Source organism: Bombina bombina, chromosome 5, assembly GCF_027579735.1.
Source record: "Bombina bombina isolate aBomBom1 chromosome 5, aBomBom1.pri, whole genome shotgun sequence".
Classification (NCBI taxonomy): Eukaryota; Metazoa; Chordata; class Amphibia; order Anura; family Bombinatoridae; genus Bombina; species Bombina bombina.
This window is the reverse complement of record NC_069503.1, coordinates 1,042,088,829-1,042,106,705: the sequence shown is the minus strand read 5'-3', so window position 1 is coordinate 1,042,106,705 and position 17,877 is coordinate 1,042,088,829.

Here is a 17,877-nt window from a genome sequence, read left to right as displayed (position 1 = left end):
TTCACTGTTGTAGTCGGCTCTTATGAAGGCGATCTGCAAACAGCTGGGCTCATAGACTTACATTCTAAGGGGTCAAGGGGAAAGCAATGGAGTTAGGAAAGGTTAGCGTTGGTTGTATGCATCCCTGAATAGTAGAGTTTTTAGGGAGCGCTTGAAGCTGTTAAAACTAGGGGAGAGTCTTGTGGAGCAAGGCAGGGAGTTCCACAAGATGGGGCCAGTCTGGAGAAGTCCTGTAAACGGGAATGTGAGGAAGTAACAAGAAAGGAGGAGAGGAGGAGATCCTGAGCTGATCGAAGGGGACGGGAGGGAGAGTATCTGGAGACTAGTTCTAAAATGTAGGGGGGAGCAGTGCAGTTGAGCGCTTTGTATGTCAGAGTGAGGATTTTGTGTATAATCCTAGAGGCAAGAGGAAGCCAGTGAAGGTATTGGCAGAGAGGTGCAGCAGATGAAGAGCGACGGGTAAGGAAGATGAGCCTGGCAGAGGCATTCATAATGGATTGTAAAGGAGCTATGCAGCAGCTAGGTAGACCAGAGAGGACGGAGTTGCAGTAGTTGAGGTGGGAAAGGATGAGAGAGTGGATTCAAATCTTAGTTGTATCTTGTGTAAGGAAATGTCTAATTTTAGAGATGTTTTTAAGGTGGAAGCGGCAGGCTTTAGCCAAGGACTGAATGTGAGGAGTGAAGGAAAGATCTGAGTCAAGTGTGACCCCAAGACATCAGGCATACGGGGTAGGGGTAATGATGGAATTATCAACAGTTATAGAAAATTTTGGGGTGGAGACATTGGAAGAAGGGGGAAAAATAAGGAGTTCAGTTTTGGAGAGATTTAGCTTTAGGTAGTGAGAGGACATCCAAGATGAGATATGAGAAAGACAGTTAGTGACACACGTTAGTAAGGAAGGAGGTAGGTTTGGTGCAGAGAGGTAGATTTGGGTGTCATCGGCATACAAATGATATTGAAACCCATGGGACTTTATTAAGGAACCTAATGATGACGTGTAGATTGAAAAGAGAAGGGGACCGAGGACAGAGCCTTGAGGTACCCCAACAGAAAGTGGTAAGGGGGCAGAGGATGCTCCGGAGAAGGCTACACTAAATGTACAGTTAGTCAGATAGGAAGAGAACCATGAGAGAGCTGTGTCGCAGATGCCAAAGGATTGTAGGGTTTGGAGCAGAAGAGGGTGGTCAACAATATCAAAGGCTGCAGACAGGTCAAGGAGGATAAGCAGAGAGAAGTGGCCTTTGGATTTTGCTGTAAGTAGGTCATTGGTAACCTTAACAGTTGCTGTCTCTGTAGAGTGATGGGGACGATATCCAGATTGCAGTGGGTCAAGAAGAGAGTTTAGTTTAAGGAAATGGGATATATGTGCGTATAATACCTCTTTGAGGAGCTTTAAGGCAAGAGGTAGTAGAGAAATAAGGTGGTAGAACTCCCCCATGTGTGAGTATGGGGGTGAGGGTAGCGGAGTGGAAGGGGAGTAGCTGTGAGGGATGGGGTCGAGGGGACAGGTAGTAAGGTGGGAGGACAGGCTACCATGAAACCCATGAAACTGTTCATGTATAGCACTGTTTGCATGTCGACTGTAGAACCTTAATACTGTTAATGTTTAGCTTGTTCACATGCCGACTGTAGAACCATGATACTGTCCATGTATAGCACTGTTTGCTTTATGGAAGTCATCTCTCCTCTCTCTGGGATTTCCTGAACCCTAAAAATACTGGCCATGGCAGTAAAATTCAAACTGGTTGACAGCCCTGCAAAGATATTCATGCTAAGCCCACATCTTGGAGCAGATTTATACCATAGGACAAAAACCAGAATCGTTCCAGGAAAATATAGACAGTTTGCGAGTTTGTATATAATATGTTTGTGTTTATAAAAAAGTATAGATTATGCATTCGTATGTATTCATAACCACATTCACAATAGCATATTTCTGTAAGCACTTATGAAAGCTCTTTGAGAAGTTTGCTTAATTATATCATTGTGTTTCTAACCTTACATCACAAAAAAAGTTGTCAAAAAAGAGCATAAAAAAAAATTACGCAAAAAAACTATAATTGTACTATTGAATGGTTCACAGCCACATTTGTTCGCAGGCAGCGTAAACATGTTTTATAGTCTTTTTTCCAGAATGTTTAAGAATTAGTCACTTATGTTCTTGGTCTAAGACAAATCAATATGTAATTATCAGACAATTATAACATCTTTTGTATTTAGTATATATCGTGTATGCAGACTTTTAATGCCTTCTGATTTTTTTTAGAGATCTTGAAAGAACTATGCTGTAATGAAAATGTAGCATAGAAAATAATAGCCCTTTATTTTTATGAATATATACAGTATATATATATTGTGTGTGTATGTGTATATATATATATATATATAATTTGTGATATTGTACGTGGCTGCTTACCTATTTTAGAAAGTGACACTAAATTAAAGAAAATTGTTGCCGAAGGTTGCCTCTTTTCAGCTTGCAGAGCAAAAACCTTAGGAAGCATTCTAGCTCCCTCTATGTTACCTAGCAGCAACAGACAGACATGGCTTACTCAAAGATTAGGATGTAACAAATGCAATGGTAAAATTTGCAAAACTTGTTCGCATATAGAACAGGGAATAAAATTCAAATCAAGTACAACAAACAAAGAATTTGATATACGTTACAGAATTACATGTAATACCACACATGTTATCTATCTCTTGACATGTCAGGGATGCAAAAAGCAGTACGTAGGGTGCACGAAACGTGCCCTACGTGATAGAGTACTACAACATTTGAGGGATATAGGGAATCCAGATAGTACAACCCCTATAGCAAAGCACTTTAGACAGGAACACAACTCTAATGAATCCCTAATAACTGTACAAGGTATAGATCACATACCAATACATAGGAGAGGGGGAGACAGGGAAAGGCGTTTAAACCAGAGAGAAGTGTTTTGGATTTTCAATTTACAGACAAAACACACCTCTGGCCTCAATTCAATCATGGATGTAACTTACATTTTCTACAAAGTTTATATTCTATATATTAAATATACTATTTAAAATTTAATTTAAATGTTTTTTAAAGACATCCTTTGAAATTAGTTGAGTCATAGGTATCAAGCAAAGTATATTAACATAAAGATATTAGTACTTCTTATTGTTATATATTTGAACGAATATTTTTCTCTTGTCTACAAAGAGTAAATATTGCACAGGTGCATGCAAATACTTTAAGCACTTTACCTTTAAATAGCACTAGCAGGTGTGAACCCAAACTATGCCAGTAAAGAAGGACTGAAGCTTGGCCGAAACATGTTTGACGTTGGGTTCTGAACACCTTGTTGCAGGCCTGCGACTAGCTTACATAGCTTACATGTTTTTTTGATTTTCAATTTACAGACAAAACACCCCTCTGGTCTAAATTCAATCATGGATGTAGATCTATTTTACTGAACTTACATTTTCTACAAAGTTTATATTCTATATATTAAATATACTATTTAAAATTTAATTTAAATGTTTTTTCAAGACATCCTTTGAAATTAGTTGAGTCATAGGTATCAAGCAAAGTATATTAACATAAAGATATTAGTACTTCTTATTGTTATATAATAAAAGATAGAAAGAGGGCGCCACAATAGCGTGATATCGTCTGGTCATACAGGTATAGGTGTAGACAGGTAATGTGCTTACCGGAACGTACGGCACTGTGCTGTGACCAGTGCGTAAAAGCTTGCTAGCACTTAACAGTGGCTAGTAAACTGTGGGAAAAATGCTCCTTAGAATCTTCTCCTAGTTCTCACTTGGTGAACACCTCCTGGTGACTTGGTTTCAGTTGAACAAAAAAAGGTCTTACGTGTTGTTATATTAGTACTGGAGTGACCCAACACGGACAACTTCTCAAATAAAATCGCTTTATTTTTATGACGCATTTCTCAACCCCAAATGGGTCGTTTCATCAGATAAAAAGCGAGAAAAAAAAATCAATTTTATTTGAGAAGTTGTCCGTGTTGTGTCACTCCAGTACTAATATAACAACACGTAAGGCCTTTTTTTGTTCAACTGAAACCAAGTCACCAGGAGGTGTTCACCAAGTGAGAACTAGGAGAAGATCCTAATGAGCATTTTTCCCACAGTGTACTAGCCACTGTTAAGTGCTAGCAAGCTTTTACGCACTGGTCACAGCACAGTGCTGTACGTTCCGGTAAGCATATTACCTGTCTACACCTATACCTGTATGACCAGACGATATCACGCTATTGTGGCGCCCTCTTTCAATCTTTGTTTTCCAACAGCCTTCCCACACTCTCCGGGATCAAGAGAAGCTGCCTGGCTTCACCACACTCAAGAAGAAGATTACCTACTTCTCTCCATTTAAACACTGATTTTTACGGACATTTCCAGAAGTTGATACGGTAGACCTGTTTTTTTACTTATAAAGTCAAACTTTTGACATCTAACTGTTTGTATTTCAGCGCGCTTTCATATCCCCTTCTGGGATACTGTTTGTTTTCTTATTGTTATATATTTGAACATTTTTCTCTTGTCTACAAAGAGTTAATATTGCACAGGTGCCTACAATTACTTTAAGCACTTTACCTTTAAATAGCACTAGCAGGTGTGAACCCAAACTATGCCAGTGAACAAGGGCTGAAGCTTGGCCCGAAACATGTTTGGCGTTGGGTTCTGAACACCTTGTTGCAGGCCTGCGACTAGTTTACATAGCTTACATGTTTTTACATGATTTTTAAATATTTTTGAAAATAAAATTAATTCTTGTTTTTAAGAAAAAACAATCTTTCACAGTATTCCTTTTTTTCTTCTGGACCTGCGGGATGACAAAATGTTTTTCTACTATTGTGTTTGATCTACCCTACGGAGATCGTCTATCCCTGCACACAGAAGAAAGAAATTCATCAAGCAAAGGAACATTCTTTAAAGGGGACCGCTGAAGAAAGGCTCAAGAATCAAAGCATAGGGGTATGTATTTCAGCGCCGCTGTTCTTTAGTGTTACCTCCTGTCTGGATTTCGTTGGTTACAGCTGGCAGCTTAGTTTACTTCCCCGTGTCTTACGTTAATATTGTGCATACAAATACAAAAATACAAGCCTGTTTAGTGCGGTCCCGAATATTGATGAACAAACTTTAACACATTCGGATTACCCAGACGTTATAAACGTTGTATAATATATACTTGTTTCTTACCTTGTATTCTTATTCCCCTTGGCTTCGAGATTGGTGGTGGATATGTCCCGGAGGCAACAAGTCCAGTGACGTTGAGCATAGCGCGGTCTGATCCAGATTACGTCACAGTGGAGGGACGGTTGCCGGCGCAGGGGCCTACACGCTGAGGAGGGTGAATTGGATTCACACTCCGGGAGGAAGATGCTTTCCAAGATACACAATTGTCAGTGCAGAGCTGCATGCTGAAACAGACGGCCTGGATTCATATTCCGAGAGGAAGACGCTTTCCTTGATACACAAAATAAGGTCTACTTTTTCTCTCTCCTTTTGCCTTTGTGCATAAAAGACTGTTCAATCATTTATATGCATATGTTTGTGCTGAGAACTTTTTTGCATTTGTGTGCTCTACGGGATATGACTTCACAATAGTGTTAAACTTCAAACATAATCCCTCATCCTATTCTGACAAGGAAGTGATTGTTATGTAAAAGTTGGGAACTTTTCTATCATACAAGAGTGCCTTATTGGGATTTGATATTGTAACAACATAAAGCCTCAAGTAGAATTCCTTATCTTATGTCATAAGAAAGTAATTATCATAAGTTTTTTCACTTTCAATAGAAACAACATTTATTGTCCACACTTTTGTTGTTTATCTAAACGAACCTCTCCCCTTGTTTTTGATATCTTAAACATGGATGAAATATATGTTTTAAAAGACATCACATTAGACCAAGATTCCTCTGATATGGAGGATATCCTGGAGGACATAGAAACTATACTGGATGATCTGTTTCAACAGATGGACAATCTCAGGAAAAGAGATATAAGATTAGAGTTGGACATTAAAACTTTCCAAATATATCAAACAAACTCCAGAATTCCAAGGGGCTTAAGAATATCTAAATTTCTATCTTTTCAAGTCACTTGTCAAGATTTTATAAATAAGTGGAATGAGGTCTTAACTACCTGCTCCAGATCTCTTATAAATCTGTTAATATAATATAAAAAGAAACAGAGGCTACAATTAATTCAACATATGCAAGAATTGCAAGTGGAACTCAAAAAACACCAATGTCATCAGGAGTTCAAAGACTATGACAGACAATTCCAAGAAAACATGAGATCTTTTAAAAAAGAACTATGGCTTTTTAAACAACAAAAAATGTATAGAGATAAATTGGACTATGAATTAAACAAGGTTTATAGATGGAGTCACAATAGTGACTACAAAACATCTTTGAAAAACAAAACACAACATACTAACACACATAAGAGATTAGTACCAAAACAAGACAAAAAAGTCACATTTAGTGAGACAGAATACGAGTATGACACTTCAGATCAGGAAACATCCTCACATCAAGTTAGCAATTCCCTACCAGCTAAATAATCTATTTCTGTGTTAGACATCCCCTCCACTTCTAACATCACACAGTCAAAAAACGGGGTGGGCCTTTCCACACCCAATACAAAATTAAAAACAAAAAGAAAGTACGTAGAGGGCACAGGGGAAGAGGCAGAAGGGGTGGGAAACAGTCGCTATCCCCAAAGACAGAAAGTGTCTTACAGGACAAGTCATCACTAAATAATGTAGTCAATTTATCCTCTAGATGCCTCACTGAACAGGAAATTTCCCTATTGCAAAGGGGTCTCAACTTTGCACCTAGTTGTAATTTTAATCTTTTTTCCACAGTGTTGGATGTTAATAGATTTGTCAAAAGCTTAACCTTGAAAAAACATTTTGCAAATGATGATGAAATTATAAATGAAGAAGTAAATGATCAGGTTGTTTGCGTTCAACAGACTCCTAATTATAATTTCAATGACTATTTCGCAATGGTAGATATGCAAGAACTCATTGATGAGAATGATTTAACGCAAACAACCAGATTTGGTCCTTCAGAGAAAGATATCAATTTGAACAGATTTAAAGAAAAAAGTGTTTTTTACCCTATTCACAGTAGAGGTCAACATTTACAAGTATTCCAACAAACTCTTGAAACACAATTAATTGCATTAAACAACAAGAACAAAACAACAGATACATATAAAGACAGTAATTTGACATCCCAAGAGAGAAAAGCAATCCATACACTTAAAGATGATCAAAGCATAGTTATCAGGGAATCTGACAAAGGTGGCAATACAGTAGTCTTAAATAAGAAAGATTACTTAATTGAAGCTAAAAGACAGCTTGCAAACAAAGATGTATACCAACTACTTCCATCTGATCCCACTAAGCCATATAGTAAGATTCTGTCAGAAACAATACACAAAGCTAGACTAGATGAAGTATTTTCAGAAAAGGTCATGGAGTATTTACTGCCCAAGAACCCTTGTGTTCCTATATTTCATCAGCTCCCAAAGCATAAGGATCCTATACACCCCCCAGGCTGCCCAATAGTGGCAGGCATAGGCTCTTTAAACGAAAGAATATCTGATTTGGTAGACACTTACCTACAACCTATAGTCATCGACTTATATGGTTACTTAAAAGACACAACATCATTCATTGAGAAAATCAAACATGTTACATGGTGTGACTCTTACAGATTTGTCACTTTAGACGTCACTTCACTGTATACCACTATTCCTCATATTTTAGGTTTGGAAGCACTTCATTTTTTCCTTACTCATCACACTACGTATGATTTTTCTACCAATCAATTTATTTACACAGCTGTTGAATATCTTCTCACACATAATTTTTTTTATGTTCGAGGATCATTACTATCTCCAGAGATGTGGCACCTCTATGGGGGAGAAATTCGCCCCTTCCTATGCTAACCTCTACATGGGGTTCTGGGAGCGGTGCGACGTCTTTGGAGATACTAATCCTTTTCGAGATCACATTGTTTATTTTGGCAGGTACATTGACGATTTGGTGCTGGTGTGGGATGGAGACCAGCAATCAGTCGCTAGGTTTCTTGAATATGCCAACAGCAATAAACTCAACTTATCTTTCACTATGACTGAAAATGTCAACACTATTAATTTTTTGGATGCCACTTTAACATCCAATAATGATACACATTCTATTGACATTGACCTTTTCAGAAAAAGCACAGCAGGCAACACCATTCTGCACTCATCTTCATGTCACCCAAAACATACAATTGAGTCCATTCCATATGGACAACTAATTAGAACTAAATGTAATTGTACAACAGAATCAAAATTTCAAATGCATGCCCAACAAACCAATCAGCGATTGGAGGCCAGGGGTTACAAAACAGACCTTTTAACCAAAACAAAGACAAAAGTAGATCTTATCGGTAGAGATGATTTGATATATAAAGACACTACAAAAAAACAAAGACAACACAACAAGCCTACTTTTATTACAAATTACAGCAGAGATTTAAACAAAATGTGTGATATTGTACGTGGCTGCTTACCTATTTTAAAAAGTGACAATAAATTAAAGAAAATTGTTGCCGAAGGTTGCCTCTTTACAGCTCGCAGAGCAAAAACCTTAGGAAGCATTCTAGCTCCCTCTATGCTACCTAGCAGCAACAGACAGACATGGCTTACTCAAAGATTAGGATGTAACAAATGCAATGGTAAAATTTGCAAAACTTGTTCGCATATAGAACAGGGAATAAAATTCAAATCAAGTACAACAAACAAAGAATTTGATATACGTTACAGAATTACATGTAATACCACACATGTTATCTATCTCTTGACATGTCAGGGATGCAAAAAGCAGTATGTAGGGCACACAAAACGTGCCCTACGTGATAGAGTACTACAACATTTGAGGGATATAGGGAATCCAGATAGTACAACCCCTATAGCAAAGCACTTTAGACAGGAACACAACTCTAATGAATCCCTATTAACTGTACAAGGTATAGATCAAATACCAAAACATAGGAGAGGGGGAGACAGGGAAAGGTGTTTAGACCAGAGAGAAGTGTTTTGGATTTTCAATTTACAGACAAAACACACCTCTGGCCTCAATTCAATCATGGATGTAACTTACATTTTCTACAAAGTTTATATTCTATATATTAAATATACTATTTAAAATTTAATTTAAATGTTTTTTAAAGACATCCTTTGAAATTAGTTGAGTCATAGGTATCAAGCAAAGTATATTAACATAAAGATATTAGTACTTCTTATTGTTATATATTTGAACGAATATTTTTCTCTTGTCTACAAAGAGTAAATATTGCACAGGTGCATGCAAATACTTTAAGCACTTTACCTTTAAATAGCACTAGCAGGTGTGAACCCAAACTATGCCAGTAAAGAAGGACTGAAGCTTGGCCGAAACATGTTTGACGTTGGGTTCTGAACACCTTGTTGCAGGCCTGCGACTAGCTTACATAGCTTACATGTTTTTACATGATTTTTAAATATTTTTGAAAATAAAATTCATTCTTGTTTTTAAGAAAAAACAATCTTTCACAGTATTCCTTTTTTTCTTCTGGAGCTGCGGGATGACAAAATGTTTTCCTCTATATATATATATATATATATATATATATATATATATGTATATATATATATATATGTACGCTGATATTGTGTATGCACTTTCACCATCCAACTGCAAACGCCAGAGTGCTATAATAGTCCTTGGATAGAGCATATGAAGTTAAGCACTCACTGGTCTTCAGACATCTCTCACTGCGGAGACTGTTGATTTAACCCTTTTGCCCAATCGAGTCCCAGCGTAGCACATAACTTAGATCTACGTCGGACCAGTTTGCAGCCCTTGCACTCTCAGTTGTCAAGTGACAATGGTGACTTGCTGTTTGTTGGCTGTGGACATCTACCTTCATATAGTAAGGGAGCACTGATTATGCCCCTTTACTCATATGTAGCCAGATTGCCTGATTGTTACAGACAGTGTCATCCATTGATGCTGCTCTGAGGTGTGGGAAGGAAGGAGGGAGGCGGGTGGAAAGAGGTTTCCTTACACTATGGCAAAAAAGGGTTTGGAAGGGAGAGGGAGGGATGGGGACCTATGCTACAGGCAAAAATATACATTGGAGCGGGAGGTGGATCCTTACACTACAGAAAACAAATGATTGCTTAGAGGGAGGAGGTGAGGGGGAACCCTACACATTTTTTAAATAAAAATGCACTAATTTGTTATTGGCAGCCTAGCTGCCAGTAACAAAGATGGTGGGAAACAGTGAGAGGCTTAGAGAGCCGTTTGGGGGGATCAGGGAGGTGGGAGGGTGAAGAAGGAACCCTGCTCTACAGAAACTAAAAATATTCTACTTAAATACATTTAAAAAAAAAGCCCAGACTGGCTGCCAGTACCAAAGATGGGGAGAACAGAGCTGTTTGGGAGGGTCAGGTAGGGATCAGGGGTGGGAGGTGTCAGGTGGGAGGGTAATCCCTATACTACAGTAAATATTACCCTTAACAACTAACTGATTAACCCCTTCACTGCAAGAAATGTTAAAAGTGTGGTGCCCACTTAGCGGCTTTTAATTACAAGAATCTAATGGCAAAACCATGTATTTGTCTGCTATTTATGAACAAAGGGGATGCAAGAGAAGCTTTTACAACCACTTTTACTATGACTGCAGTAGTTGTGTGTAAATAATTTTAGTGAAAAACCCAAAGTTTGCGAAAAAGTTAATGATTTTTTATATGATTGTATTTGGCAGCCAAATAGTGGCATCAAATTTTCAAAAATGGGCATAAATCAATACCTTTGGTTGTCTACTTTAAATATATACAGTATATATAACACTGACAACAGCAATTAAGTACCAGTTATAGGGGCCAATTTATCAACCCTCTGTCGGACATGATCCAATCAGTGTATCATGTCCGACAGACATTGCTGAATGCGGAGAGCAATAGGATCTCTGCATTCAGCATTGCACCAGCAGCTCTTGTGAACTACTGGTGCAGATTCGCGGCCAATCAGCCGCTAGCAGGGGTTGTCAATCTATCCGATTGTATTTGATCAGGTTGATTTCCCGCGATGTCTGTCCGCCTCCTCAGAGCAGGCGGACAGGTTATGGAGCAGCAGTCTTTAGACCGCTGCTTCATAACTGGTGTTTCTGGTAAGCCTTCAAGCTCACCAGAAACACGGGCCTCCAAGCTCCATACGGAGCTTGATAAATAGGCCCCATAATGTTTTAAGCAATATTATAGAATGTGCACGTCACAAGAGCTATCTGCCAAAACCCACAAATAAAGAGTCTAATGCAAAACAATGACAGCACCATAAAAAACAAAAATCTTTATTTAGGGGGTTATTCCATTTAAAAATACAGCAACGTTTTGGGCATTTACTGTCCTTAGTCATGCTACCATACATCTCACAGCCTGTCACTGAACATTTACACATATGTTTCTGCTTTTTCTTAATTAGGGTTCTTTCCTTAACCCTTGCATACTTTATTTATCTTCATTTTTTTTTTACCTATGGACTATGTGCACCACCTAGGGGTGAAAAAAAGTTATTGCATTAAAAGCAAAATAAACCAGGGGCGTAGCTAAGCAGCAGCCATGATAGGACACATTTTCCAAAAGCTTTGAAAAATACCTAAGTAATCTGTCGAATATCTCCTGGAAATTGCAGAATCCTTCATTTTTGAAGTCACCATAAGCTACACAGTTCCAAGCCGACTAGATTCATATATGTATTGCAGCATTTTTGTATCTATCAGCACGGATATACACCGAATAGATATTAGGTGACGGCCTACTGCAAATATCTCCCCCCCCCCCGAGCTGTGGGGTTATTAGGCTCAACATAGCTATCTATCTATCTATCTATCTATTGGGTACTTATAGAGCGCGAACTAATCACCCGTGAGGGTCTCAAGGCGCTAAGGGAAAGGGGATAGGAGAAAGGGGGGGAGGAGATGGGCATTCAGTCAAAGAGCCAGGTTTTGAGGTCCTTTCTGAACTTTGTAAGGGAGGTGGATTGTCTGAGGTGAAGCGGGAGGGTGTTTCATGTCTTTGCCGCCATGTGGGAATAGGATCTTCTACCCGCTGTGGATTTGCTGATGCGGGGGATGACTGTGAGTGCTTGGTTGGCCGATCGGAGTTGTCTGGCAGAGGTGTAGAAATTTACACGGTGGTTGAGGTATTCAGGTCCGATGTTGTGTAGGGTCTTGAACGCATGGCTAAGGAGCTTAAAGATTATTCTCTTGTTGATGGGGAACCAGGGAAGGTTCCTTAGCTGTTCGGTGATGTGACATTGGAGGGGGATGTCAAGGATGAGTCTGGCTGAGGCGTTCTGGATACGTTGGAGTCTCTTTTGGAGTTTCATGGTGGAGCCAGCATAGAGTGCGTTGCTGTAGTCTACGTAGTCTAACCGGCTGCTGACGAGGGCGTGAGTGACTGTTTTATAAGTCCATCTGTTTCAGCCATCCACCAAATCTGAGTTCGGGAAACTGGGTCAGAAGTGCTCCTGCTATCCAAAACAAATGTGTCACAACTTTGACAACCTGATCCTGATGGTACAACAAGGAGACTTAAAGAGCCAGCCTTCTAATACCACAAGTTCGTAACCTAGCGTATTGGCTAGCGCCCAGAAAAAGGAGACCATAATCATACAGCACGCCCTGCTAACACACTCTCTCCATTATGAATCTCCACACATTCCAGAGAGTAGAGTACATTCGGAGGCACCCAGGTCAGTACTTAATTTTCCTGTGTCAGCGTACTATCAAGGTATACCAAATCTGGCCGTGGTGTCTCCGGGTTGATATCAGAGGCTATTGATTACTATACCAGTCTGAAATGCAGACGCATCTCCACCCAATCACTGTACCTGGACAGTGAGGAGAGGACTTTCAGTGGTGATTCTCTGGAGGGATAAGGTCGATCCCTTAGAGGGTCGCCCGAGTGGCCATAGCCACTCAGCACTTGAACCAGTGACATCTCTCTACCCTGGGAGAAACAGAGGAGATACAGGTAATAACGCTGCAGATTCTCAAGCAACCATTCCCTGCTGTTCAGCCCTTGAGACAACAGCCTGTGATGCTATACTCTCGGACACTTTTCCCCTAGCAATTTTCAGGAGCACTTCTGACCCAGTTTCCCGAACTCAGATTTGGTGGATGGCTGAAACAGATGGACTCTCAAGACTCTGTTACTCAAAGGGGAATAGGCTGACACTTCTACCTCCTAAAGACAGACAAGAAGAAGATTACCCTTTCTATTGTATGCCTAACTATTCTCTTAAGTTCAACTATCTTTACTGCACACAATTTGGCTATTTGTTGACTCTCACCTGTTACATTATTTTTTTAACCCTTATGCTAGATACCCAGATTTATCCCATTTCATGTTTGAGTCAGGGGACCCTATTTCATCAATAAAACAGGAACACAAGCAGGCATGGTACTGAGATGGTGTCGTCTAATCGGAAGATCATTTTTATCATAAGATCTGTGGCCACACAAGCATCAGATGTGCATATATTTGAGTCTAAAGGACTTCCCCTTTGTACACATAGGAATAGACTATTTCATATGGTGGTGAACTTCTTTAGTGTTACTAGACAGCTTACATATTATCTATAATGAGATGCCTTAACTATAGATAATTTCACAGCTACCTGACCTGCTATAGAGGTCAGACTTGCACTATGTGGTTCATAACATGCCACATCAATTGCCTTAAAAGTTTTAACCATTTACTGTATGTAGTTTAGTTACAAGTTTACGCAGCCTTTTAAACTACCACTAAAATTACATTCTTCATACTTTTCTAGCAGTGTTTTGTCTAGAAATCACTTAGGAGTAGTGATGTCACGAACCTAAAAATTTGGGTTCGCGAACAGCGAACACGAACTGCAGCAAATGTTCGCAAACCGGCGAACCGGGCGAACCGCCATAGACTTTAATAGGAAGGCAAATTTTAAAACCCACAGGGACTCTTTCTGGCCACAATAGTGATGGAAAAGTTGTTTCAAGGGGACTAACACCTGGACTGTGGCATGCCGGAGGGGGATCCATGGCAAAACTCCCATGGAAAATTACATAGTTGATGCAGAGTCTGGTTTTAATCCATAAAGGGCATAAATCACCTAACATTCCTAAATTGTTTGGAATAACGTGCTTTAAAACATCAGGTATGATGTTGTATCGATCAGGTAGTGTAAGGGTTACGCCCGCTTCACAGTGCGCAGTGTAGGTGATATACCTGCCCTGTGACCATGCTTTGAAGACCAGGTATCAGTGGTCAGATGGACCCTTGCCCCAACAATGTGTGCCAGACATGCCATTATAGCAGACTTATATGGCTTTGGCGTTGCTTTTTGGTAATTAGAAGGCTGCTAAATGCCACTGCGCACCACACGTGTTTTATGCCCAGCAGTGAAGGGGTTAATTAGGGAGCATGTAGGCAGCTTGTAGAGTTAATTTTAGCTTAAGTGTAGTGTAGTAGACAACCCAAAGTATTGATCTAGGCCCATTTTGGTATATTTCATGCCACCATTTCACCGCCAAATGCGATCAAATTTTTAAAAAAATGTTAGGTTTCTCACTGAAATTATTTACAAACAGCTTGTGCAATTATGGCACAAATGGTTGTAAATGCTTCTCTGGGATCCCCTTTGTTCAGAAATAGCAGACATATATGACTTTGGAGTTGCTTTCTGGTAATTAGAAGGCCGCTAAATGCTGCTGCGCATCACACGTGTATTATGGCTAGCAGTGAAGGGGTTAATTAGGTAGTTTGTAGGGAGCTTGCACGGTTAATTTTAGCTTTAGTGTAGAGATCAGCCTCCCACCTGACACATCAGACCCCCTGGTCCCTCCCAAACAGCTCTTTTCCCTCCCCCACCCCACAATTGTCCCCGCCATCTTAAGTACTGGCAGAAAGTCTGCCAGTACTAAAATAAAAGGTTTTGTAATTTTTTTTAGCATATTTACATATGCTGTGGTGTAGCATCCCCCCTTAGCCACCAACCTCCCTGATCCCCCCCAAAACAGCTCTCTTACCCTGCCCATCTGCCTTATTGGTGGCCATCTTGGGTACTGGCAGCTGTCTGCTATTATTTCACAGTCAAAAAAGTGTTGTTTTTTTTAAATGTACACTACTGTTACACCAGATATGAGTGGTGGCACTGGGCAAGTGGGCACAGTATACGCTGTGACACTGACACACATGCTGGCAGGCAGGCAACTGCAATTAGATTACACAGGGAAAAAAAAGCAGACTGATGTTCTAGCCCTAAAAAGGGCTTTTTGGGGTGCTATCCTTACAGCAGAGATCAGATGAGTCCTTCAGGACTGTAGTGGACACTGAATACACTAGCCTAGCTATCGATTTCCCTATTAAATCAGCAGCAGCTACACTGTCCCTCCTCTCACTAAGAATGCAGCTTCCAAATGAATATAAAATGGATGCTGTCCAGGAGGTGGGAGGGTCTGGGAGGGAGGATCTGCTGCTGATTGGCTGTAATGTGTCTTCTGACTGTGAGGTAGAGGGTCAAAGTTTACTCAATGATAAAGAATAGGGGGCGGATCGAACATCGCATATGTTCGCCCGCCGCGGAGAACGCGAACATGCTATGTTCACCGGGAACTATTCGCCGGGTAACTATTCGCGACATCACTACTTAGGAGTGCCAAATTACTCTTATACTATTAACCTGATTTTAAAATGACTATATTTAAGGGACATTAAACCCAAAAAAATTCTTTCATGATTCAGATAGAGGACACAATTTTTAAAAAGTTTCCAATTTACTTCTATTCTCAAATTATTTTCATTCTCATGTTATTCTTTGTTGAAGAGATACCTAGGTAGGTAACGTGCACATGCCAGAAGCATTACACAACAGGAAATAGTGCTGCCATCTAGTGCCCCTGCTAATGTATAACATTCTTGCAAAACTGCTGCTATATAGTGCTTACCTTCTGATAAACTTTGTTTATATTTTATTCGTATTATTACTATTATGCCTTATTATGTTAACAAACCAGTTATTTTCTTTTCTACTAAGTGTCATTGGACCCAATAGGGGCACAAACATGACTATCATATCCCACCAGTATTACCTACATCAAAGGGCCTATATGTGGCCAGCTAATTAGTCATTTATGGACGCTGTTTTAAAAAATTACAAGCTATGTTTTAGGACATTTATAATTATTTATAACATTTATTTTCTCTTTTGCAAAACCTCAATAAAAGATATATAAAAGAAAAGCAAAGAAACCCAAAAAATAAAAATTAATTTGTTACAAAATAACATTTAAAATTAAAATATATATAGTTTTGGGGGTTCATTTTGAGAATTTTCTTCTATACCAAATGAAAGTTGACCAATTGCATCACTTTAGACATAGCTGCAGAAAAAAGATTTAAAATGATCAAAAAGGAGTTTGGTCTTAGCTGAATCATAGAATGCCAATGAACAAATGTTAGAATTTTTTTTCCAACAGTTTGAAAGCTATAGGTTTTTGTAGAATGTGATAATATTTATATTTTTACTTGATTGTATAATTTTGCAAATTCTCCACTTGTATTGCCAAGTTTTTCTTTGAAATTCCTGGGGTTAAGTTACAGGCACTCACTGCCCTACAGGTTCCAGGGCTATACAGACCAACAAACATGGCTGCCAAACCTCTACTAAGCATGTTTTTATTTTATTGTTTTTCCTTGTTTGCTACTACTGGGCATGCTCAAAATATACTAAGATACGTCAACTTCAAATCTTTATAGCTCAGCAACCACATTTTCATGGCCTATAAAATGTACATATACTTCCCCGTTTATAGTACTTTTATTTGTGATGAAAATTCTTACCCCTAACTGGATATTATACAAAATGTGTGTTTTGTATCAAGAAAAGCTAGAATGATAGGATATAGATTGAGTATGGATTTCTCAAAAAACATGGTTGAAACCAAAATCAGGTTTTGAAAAATGGGGTACTAAATCACATGTAAATCCTGTGAATTTGCAATAGTTGGGGATACAATTATTTCCTCTTGCACACAGTCACAATATAACACTGATTTTCAAACCTGTCCCCAGGCCTCCCCAACAGGCCACACTTTAAGGATTAACTTGGATGGGAGCAGGTAAAATAACCATGTTTACTAATTAGCTGATTATTTCACCTGTGCTCTAGTTCAGATATCCTTAAAATGTGGCCTGAGGACAGGTTTGAAAACCAGTGCAGTTATAGTATTGAGGCATTTAACATGCAAGTCAACTTTTGTAATATATCTAATTACTTGTGATTTGTGTGGAAAACAATATGTTGGACATACTACAAAAATGTTAAATGAAAGAATTAGAGAACATTTGTTGTAATTTACTGTTACCCCTCCAAAAACCCCAGTGGTACGAAATTTTACCTCACATAGGGCTAGATTATGTGTGTTTCCCTTGCGAATGAGTGATAAGGGGTTTATTGCCACTCTTTGCATGCATCGGAAGTAGCGCAGTTGAATTTAACATGTCAGGTTAGCACAACTTCAGAGCTCTGTTTAACTGTTACACTTAACTAAAGAGTTGCACAAAAGTATTATTTAAAAAAAAGTACTACATGAATAAGTTATAAGGGCTCAAAGATGTAAGTTCTCAAGTGTTATAAAAAAAGGCATGCAAAGGGCTTTAAAATATAGATACATACATAGTATACGCATGTCTAAAAATGTATATGTATGTATATTTATATTTTTATATGTATGTACATATGGTCTTATGTATTTATATGTGTATATATGAACTTACAGACATATACA